Genomic DNA, 9,289 nt, shown 5'->3' on the forward strand with positions numbered 1-9,289 from the left:
CCCTCGACGCCGCCCCGACACCACCGTCGCCCCGCCGCCCCGACACCACCGTCCGTCGCCCCGCCGCCCCGCCGCCCCTCTCGCAGCAAGGTATGCGGCTAGTTTTCCTTGTGCTGAGTTCCAGTGCATCCTGAAATCTGTAGCTCTTTGGTATGTTCAGTTCTGGTGGCACCCTGAAATCTGTAGAAAATTTAATGCCAGGAAGTTGCTATAGAGTATAGAAGTTTTATAGTTTGGCATGCTGGGCAGGTAAATTCGATGTGTGTATGTTGCCAGAAAGATGTAAGCATGCTGGGTTCAGTCTAGACGTGGTTTGCATGGCTGAGAATCAGATCAAATCAAAGTTGCGTCAGTTCGACCAAAATGAATCCTCGTAAGCCATGGTTTGGGTTTTGGTCTAGAGTAGAAGTTATCTCGACATTTACAAGTCCAAAATTAATGCTGTAGAAATTGTGTTGCCCTGGGACTGAGGTTGCTCCTGCTGCTGTCCAGCTATTTGTAGTGGTTAATCTGAGTCATACTCAGTTTTTAGAGAATTTCTTTTTGTTTTAGAGAAAAGCGTCATACTCAGTCATCGCAGGAACACATACAGCACGAGGCTGCATTCTCAGCTGTACGCGATCTCTGGTGAACTTTCCAAGTCATTTCAAGCGTGTTTTATACGACTGGGATTAACACAGATTAAATTGTAATGGTGTGACACGGATCTGAAAAATCCTAATGCCAAACTGTATTCTAGTCTAGTCTAGATGATGAAAAAACAGTATGGTACAAAGCCAGAACAAAGTTTGCAGAATGGATGACCAGTCTTCCAAATACTTAATGCTCCAAGAACAATAATTTCTCCAGCACTTAAACACAGTTGCAGAAGACCAACAAGTGTTTTTTTTGAGAAATAGACCAACAAGTGCTGCTAACCAAAGCTTGAGCAATAAGTTTTTTGTCACCACTTGATGGCCTGCCCCGCTGGATTGCTAGCCCATTTGTAGCGCACAAAAAATAAACTTAATTTCTTGTCTCTTGGGATCTATTTATTTATCAGAAACAGAGTACTCTGCATTTCTGAGACAATGATTACTTTCTATCACCACTAGAAGCAAACCATAATATTACTCCATCCGTATCAAAATATAAGACTTATGGTACAGAGGTACTCCATCATTGATAAAGGAGTAGTACATTATATCAACCGCTATGTTCGTGTTACCAAAGTTTATACAGCAAGAACAAAATATAACTTCAGCTTTGGCAATTTGCGGGAGTGAAAATAAGAACCTCTTCTCCCTGGTTAGCAGTAAATACTGCATGGGCAATGCCTGCTGTTTTCTCTTCTGAAATTTATGAATGTCAATGGATCAACATCTATGTGCCATAAATTGCATTTTCTCTTTTTGCTTGTTGAGGAAACATGTTTTCCATTTACTTGTTTGGCTCATGCTGTTCTTGCTAGGATAACAAAATGGTACCATGTAGGCTCCTGATTGCTGGTATTTGAAAACTGAATTTGTAGCAGTCAAAACTCAGTTTCCAATGTGTTGAAGCAGAGCACATTTGTGTTGAAGCAGAGCACATTTGTTAGTAGAGCTCCTGTGGGTGTGGGATCCATGTGACATGTGACATTGCATCCATGTCCACCTCGGATAATGATTTTGCAGGTACCCCGAGAGGCCCTTGAGTTTGTCGGAATGTCGATTAACTTCCGTTCCGGCAAATTCGGGTACTCCATATGTCCTATTTTCAGCAAAGGTCATGCTGAAATTTTCCGTGAATTTTAGCATGACTTTGCTAAAAATAGGACATATGGGGTACTTGTGACTAATGCATGGGCCGGGGTATCTTAGTAGTTAATTAAGTAGGATCAAGTGCCCCAGCGTACTTGTGACTAATGCATGGCTTTTAGGGTGCCTCGGTGTCGATAAAAACCGAAATGATGAAAGGTTAGGATTTTAGGGTGCCTCGGCGTCGAAAAACCCTCAATGCTAAAAGCTTAGATTTTAGGATGCCTCGGTGTCGACAAACCCTAAATGATGAGACCATGATCTTGTTCCTTGACAATAACCAACTTTTTGACCAAACTTTGTTTCTATTTAGAGAGAAACATGGCCCACAACGATGAGGCCGGGGGTAGGGGTGGCAAGGCATTCTGGGAGCTGTCCCAGGAGATGGAGGAACAACCTCACTTGTATGAGGCCGCCGCATTCCCCACCGATCCTGAGACCACGGATGGTGCCGCCCAGGATGACCACACTGATGCCACCACTGATGGTGCCGCCGAGGATGCCACCACAGATGATGGCGGCGCACGCACAGATGGCAGCCAACCGAAGAGGCAACGGAAGGACCGGCGCCCGATCGTGCTCCGCACCCTCAAGGAGGAAGTTACTGAAGTGGACTCCAACGGGAATCCAACGGCGCCTGAACGAATAGTCAAGGGGTACTCGCTTCAGCTCGGGTGCCAAATCTGGAGGCACCTTCACAAGGCCTATTCGTAAGTACGGCAAGCACGTGTTCTCCTACAATACGACGTTCTGCTGCGTCAAGCAGCCGCCTGGCGGTCAGAAGGGTGCCTACTACGCCATCCATCACATGCGGGCGATCGTACGGGACCATCATCAACTTCTGCTACCGAGTAAACTCAAAGATTGGGCCGCGAGCGTGTCGGCAATCCAGGACGCGGACCTCCGACAAGAATTCTTTTGCATCCAGTCGGAGTTTGCGGAAATCATCCATCAAGATGTCCTTCGTACCTCGGGGCAGTTCTACCTCAGAAATCAACCGTCCAACAGTGACATCAACACAATGCTACAAATGCAGGCTGACAACGACCGTTATTTCATGACTCCCACGATAGACGGCGGCTTCATCCACGCTACGGTCCCTTGAGTCGAGTCGAAAGCAGTGATGCTGTGTCTAGTTCTGAAACATCGATTGGCTCATGTTGTAATTAAACTTTAATGAACTTGTAGTATGTATCTTTGGTTTCGAGAGTCGTTCAACTTAGATGTAATCGATGCTATTAATGTCTTTCTTTTCTCTTCCGATCGTTCTGTTGCATACTTATATATTGCTTATGTATTTTCTGTGAATTGGTACTAACGTTTCGTTTGGCTAGTGCATAGCGATGCCAACGTATGTCATGTACAAGGGTAAGGTTCCCGGAGTCTACGATGACTGGGAGGAGTGTCGGAGACAGGTTCACCGATTCAGCGGTAACAATTACAAAGGGTACACCACTAGGGCCGAGGCCGAATCTAGATACGCCCGCTATCTAGCAGGAGAGGGGAGGGAGCGTTGGAGGAACCGGATGAAGACGAGTTTCATTGTGATGATGCTCATCGTGATGACCGCAGCTCTCTTCTATGTGATGGTAGTTTAGATGATCGATATCGACTTGTAATGTGAAGACAAACTCGCTACTCGCGGTCTCGAGACTTGTAATATAATGTTCTATCTTTGTTCGGTCTTTTCAATTCGGAGACTAATATGATGAATTGTATTCGGAGACTAATATGATGAATTGTATTCAAAGACTAATCTTCTATTGTATTCGATGAATCTGTTGTTGATATGTGCTGTCTATATTCTGTCAAATTATATATTTTGTAACCTGTGCAAAAAACAAAAAATAAAAAAATAAAAAAACCTAATATTCATACTAATGGCGCATCACATGACAGTGCGCCATTAGTATGACAAAGCATACTAATGGCGCATCACTGGTAAGTGCGCCATTAGTATGCCATGGTTACTAATGGCGCATCCAGTGGTGGTGCGCCATTAGTATGCCAAAGCACCTGGATATACATGGCCCCTGGGAGGCATACTAATGGCGCACCCTGGCCTACACTAATGGCGCACCCGCGGTGCGCCATTAGTATACCAGATACTAATGGCGCACCACCTTAGTATACCAGATACTAATGGCGCACCAGGTGGTGCGCCATTAGTAAAAATTACTAATGGCGTGCTATTAATGGCGCACCACAGATGCGCCATTAATGGCCATACTAGGTGCGCCATTAGTAGGGGTTTTTCTAGTAGTGAAAGAAAGCCCAATATAGTCCAAAATAGTAGATAAAGTAGGATGGAGCAATAAAAATTTATAGATACGTTGGAGACGTATCAAGGAACAACCCCCTACGACAACAGTAGGTTCATCTCTCAAGTGGTTGTATATCTGGTGTACAATCACTCAGTCACTGTATTTTCAACTATCAGTGATGGTCGTTGAGGGAGTCCTGGATTAGGGGGTGTCCGGATAGCCGGACTACCATCATCAGCCGAACTATCATCGGCCGGACTATCATCATCGACCGGACTCCAAGACTATGAAGATACAAGATTGAAGACTTTGTCCCGTGTCCGGATGGGACTTTCCTTTGCGTGGAAGGCAAGCTTGGAGATACGGATACGTAGATCTCCTACCATTGTAACCGACTCTATGTAACCCTAGCCCTCTCCGGTGTCTATATAAACCGGATGGCTCTAGTCCGTAGAACAACAACAACAACCATTACAATCATACCATAGGCTAGCTTCTAGGGTTTAGCCTCCTTGATCTCGTGGTAGATCCACTCTTGTAAACATCCACAATATCAATATCAATCAAGCAGGATGTAAGGTTTTACCTCCATTAAGAGGGCCCGAACCTGGGTAAAACATCGTGTCCCTTGTCTCCTGTTACCATCCGCCTAGACGCACAGTTCGGGACCCCCTACCCGAGATCCGCCGGTTTTGACACCGACAGTCGTCCTTTATCTTCTCCTCCTGCTTTACCAAAGTCTAAGAGGAAGAGAAGAAGAAGGACAACACCCTACGACAATAGTGGGTGTCCTCCTCTTAGAATAACTCTCATCTCAATTTGTGGATTAAGAGTGAGTATTGTCCACTCGATGGAAAATATAATTAAGTAGCTTGTCCATAAAAAGTTATAAATTTATGGAAAAATCGACATGATCTTTGCTAGAAATCAGACATATTGAGTGCCAGAAAATTAAGAAAAAAGAACTTAATCCACACTTCGCGAACACATTGACACTCATTATGAATACCTGCATCATGAAGAAAATATGGTACTATTTTTTGATCCATATGCAGTACATAGTCCTCTAGCACAAGCAATCAAATTTAAGACGTCTAATTTAAAAATTCAATGGTACTGATATAACAAGAGACAACTACATTACATCCTATAACAAATTTTAACTACAGTAACAAAATGTTGCAAATGTACAAGTATAATAAATGAGAACGACTATAATCTCCAATAAGAGAGAGAAAGGAGGTTTGCTTACCAGTGCGGGCGGAGATGGCGCGCAGGACGAGGACGATAGAGGAGGTGGACGATGAGTTTGACGGGGACGCCGACGACGTTGGAGGCAGAGGAAGGCGTAGATGATGGACATGGGGAAGTAGTTGGAGGTGGCGTTGGACGGCGAGGCAGAGGAACTTCGAGGTGGTGTACGGCACAAGCGACATGGAAGATTGTGTCTACGATGCCGTTTTAGGTAACGGATGAAGCTGCGACACTGGCAATGGCCAAGCGAGAGAGAGAGAGAGAGAGAGAGAGAGAGAGAGAGAGAGAGATAAAGAGTTGTGTCTACATGGATAAGGTTTGACCGGCTGTGGGTGGGGCCGGACGGATAAGGTCATGCATAATAGTGATGGGTGGTAGATAGCACTTGCTAGACAGGGGGACCAAATATAGCTGTGGCGGGCGCTTAATAGTACCCGCCACTAGAAACTCTTAAAAGTTTTAAACCAGTGTGCGCGAGTCACCCCAATATAGCTGTGGGTGGTGGCCAGAAATTTCCCTCCATTGATTAGCAAGGCACTAGTGGCGGGCATTTGTACATGTCCGCCACTGCTGATTTTCACCCATAAAGAAATTAGCAAGAGTGTAGCAGTGGATGGTCCTTACTTGCGCACAACACTATTATGTGGATAGAAGTGGCGTGCAGTTTAGTAGCACCCGCCATTGCAAATTTTCCAAAGTAGTTGTGGAGAGTGCTAGTCCACACCTGCCACTCATTAAGAGACACCTATAAGCCTTTTCCCAGTAGTGAATTCTAGAGGTCCTTGGTGGGGATAGGTGGCATAGCTGGTTACATCTTGTGCATAGGTTGATGGGGGGTAACCTATCCGATGAGCCAGATAAAATTCCCTAGAAACTCTCGGTGACAGGAATCTTCTAGATGAAATCTATGTATTCAGATTTGATAAATTATGGTCCAATAACAAAGTCATTGCACATTTGAAAGATTAAGGTACCTTTAATAATAAAGGTATTTATGTGGTTTGTGCACAAGGAAGTGATTTCGACTAAAGATAACGGGCCAAAACTTAATTGGGAGGGTAGTAAGTGATGTTGTTTTTGCGATTAGAATGAAACTATCCAACATCTTTTTTATTAAATGTCCACCTGCCAGGCTACTTCGGCATACAATACAAGTTAATTCAATGTCAATCCCCCTAATAGCATAGCCATGTTATTTGGAATGTGGCTAAATGGGGTAGAGCCTAAAATGGCAACGCATATTCGAATCAAGTGTGTGCATTAATTTAGGCTATATGAAACTGCCAGAATGATGTAATTTTTAACAGACAAAATTTCACAAAATTGTTGCAAGTCATATACAGGGCAACTGGAAGGATCTGTATGTGTTCGTCACTCAGTCATGTAGATGCCAAGGAGCATATGGCTACTAGGTGCAACCGTTGGGAGACGGTAGCACGGGATACCTACAACCGGTTTGGATGACGCTCCAACAATAGGATATGTGTTTAGTCATCTAGTCCTGTTTATGCCGGTTGTGGCGAGTTTTGGTTGATTGTTGTTCATTTTGATACACCTTTTTTAATACTATGGCTATGCATCATTATGATGCAGAGGCCGGGGGTAATTCTCTTTTTCTAAAAATTTGAAGATGAGAGAAGCAATGACAAGCAAGATTTCAAACTTTGGGATGCCAATGCATCCCCAATTTAATTCTAAGCGGTCTCAAGCTCCAAGCTTGGGAATGCCAAGCCCCCCTTTTTCTCCCAAGTATATTATATGTCCTTGGTGAACTTATGTTTTAATTTGTTCCAAAATATATGTAAGTTCATGTATCACCTATTACTTATTCTTTTTAAATATACTTAACCAAAACTTCTGAAAAGATACCATGCGAGAGTTGCATGGCTATTGCATTCTTATTTTTCTATGTGATTCACTTATATATTTCAGAGTAATTAGCGGGTGAAAGATCGTGGATGTGACCTAGTGGGGGGTGAATAGGTGCTTTAAAATAGTTACAATTTAGGCTTGAACAAATGTGGAATAAAAGTAGCGTTTAATTTGTCAAGAAAAAAACCTAAATAAGCTAGGCTCACCTATATGCACCAACAACTCATGCTAAGCAAGATAAACAACTAAGTGATAGCAAGATATATAACAGGAAACACTATGGCTACCACAATGTAAAGTACATAAGTAAAGGGCTCGGGTAAGAGATAACCAAGGCACATCGAGATGATAATGTATCACGAAGTTCACACCCTTGTGGATGCTAATCTCCGTTTGGAGCTGTGTGGAGGTATAATGCTCCCAAAATGCCACCATGTCCACCATAATCACCTCACGCCCTCGCACAATGCAACATGTCGTGATTCCACTAAGGTACCCTTGAGGGCGGTCACTGAACCCGTACAATTGGCAACCCTTGTGGGCGGTCATCGAACTTGTACAAATTGCTCGACGCAATCTCCACAACAAAACTGGAGACCCTGACGCTTGCCCAATGCTTCACACCACAATGATTGAGCTTTGTGACACCACCAACCGTCTAGGGTGCCCAAGCACCCAAGAGGCACAAGCTCTATGGTGCCCAACCACCCAAGAGTAATAAGCTTCTTATCTTTCACTTCCATGTATCTCCATGGAGAACTCAAACCGATGCATCAAATGCAATGGCAAGGGCACACAGAGTGCCCAAGTCCTCTCACTCTCAAATCCCACCAAAACAATGAAATATATGGAGGAATATGAGATGAAGAACGAAGAAGAGAGCACAAAGAACTCCAAGATCTAGATCCAAGGGGTTCCCCTCCCTTAGAGGAGAGATGTATTGGTGGAAATGTGGATCTAGATCTCCTCCCTCTTTTCCCTCAAAATCTAGCAAGAATCCTGGGAGGAATAGAGAGAAAGGAAAAAAATTTGGAGGTTAACAATGGAGGAGAAAGCTTTCCCAAAGTTGTTAGAGGCAACGGGGAAGAAGACCCCCTTTTATAGTAGGGGCTCAAATCCAACCTTTAAGTGCTTTGGTCATGCACAAGCAGTACTGCCACTTCGGAAAGTGGTACTACCGCTTAGCTCGATCAACGCAACCCAATGAGTACAAAAGTACAAGAACGGTAGTTCTGCCAAAGTAGTACTACCGCTCTACTACCATTAAAAAACAAAGACTCACTGAAGCTAGAAAACCGGCGGAAGTAGGAGCGACACTGGTCTACGGAAGTACTGCCTAAGTGGTACTACCGTGGGCGAGAGTGGTACTACCGCCTGGATGTTGTAGAATTTCCCAATCAAAACAGATGGATGCAAGTAAGACCAAAACTGCCAAATTCTGCAAAAGAACTCTAATCACGATGAACTCAAGCTTGATAGAAAGCTGCTTACAAGATAGGTCAAATCATGACTGGAAACTTTCAGAAGTGGCAATAGAAATATGCTAATGATAGAGAGGTGTGAAAAATCCATGAATGAAGATCTGGCATAACCTCCAACATCGATGATGCATGCAAACTCCTTTTTCGATGAGCTTGATTTTGACAAGAAGACGAACATAGACTCTAAAATCTCACATAAAGAAAAGCCAAATATGAACCAAGAAAGATGGTGCCAAGAATGCAATGGTTTGAGCTGTCCACATACGATACGATCAAGCTACTCACTCAAGAGCCCCCCTTTATAGTACGACAATCAATCATATAACCTGGTCTCCCAACTAACACCATGAGACCAGTAAAATAAAAAACCTATTGAGGACAAACCTTTGCCTTGCACATAATCCTCTTGAGCTAGATGATGACGATCTTGACCTCCTCAAGTTGGACCACCAATCATGATTCTGCACACTTGATGAAGACTAGTAGATTTCTCCCCCATACTCCACTATGGGTGAGCCTCCCTTAGGCACATATTCACATATCCATTATCACGAGAATGGACGGCAAGCTTCAAGCATGATGCTCAACTTGAACTTGCGCACGACAATCTTCCATGAGTTATATGATATGTTTTTTTGCT

Source organism: Triticum dicoccoides, chromosome 4B (genome assembly GCF_002162155.2).
Source record: "Triticum dicoccoides isolate Atlit2015 ecotype Zavitan chromosome 4B, WEW_v2.0, whole genome shotgun sequence".
Lineage (NCBI taxonomy): Eukaryota > Viridiplantae > Streptophyta > Magnoliopsida > Poales > Poaceae > Triticum > Triticum dicoccoides.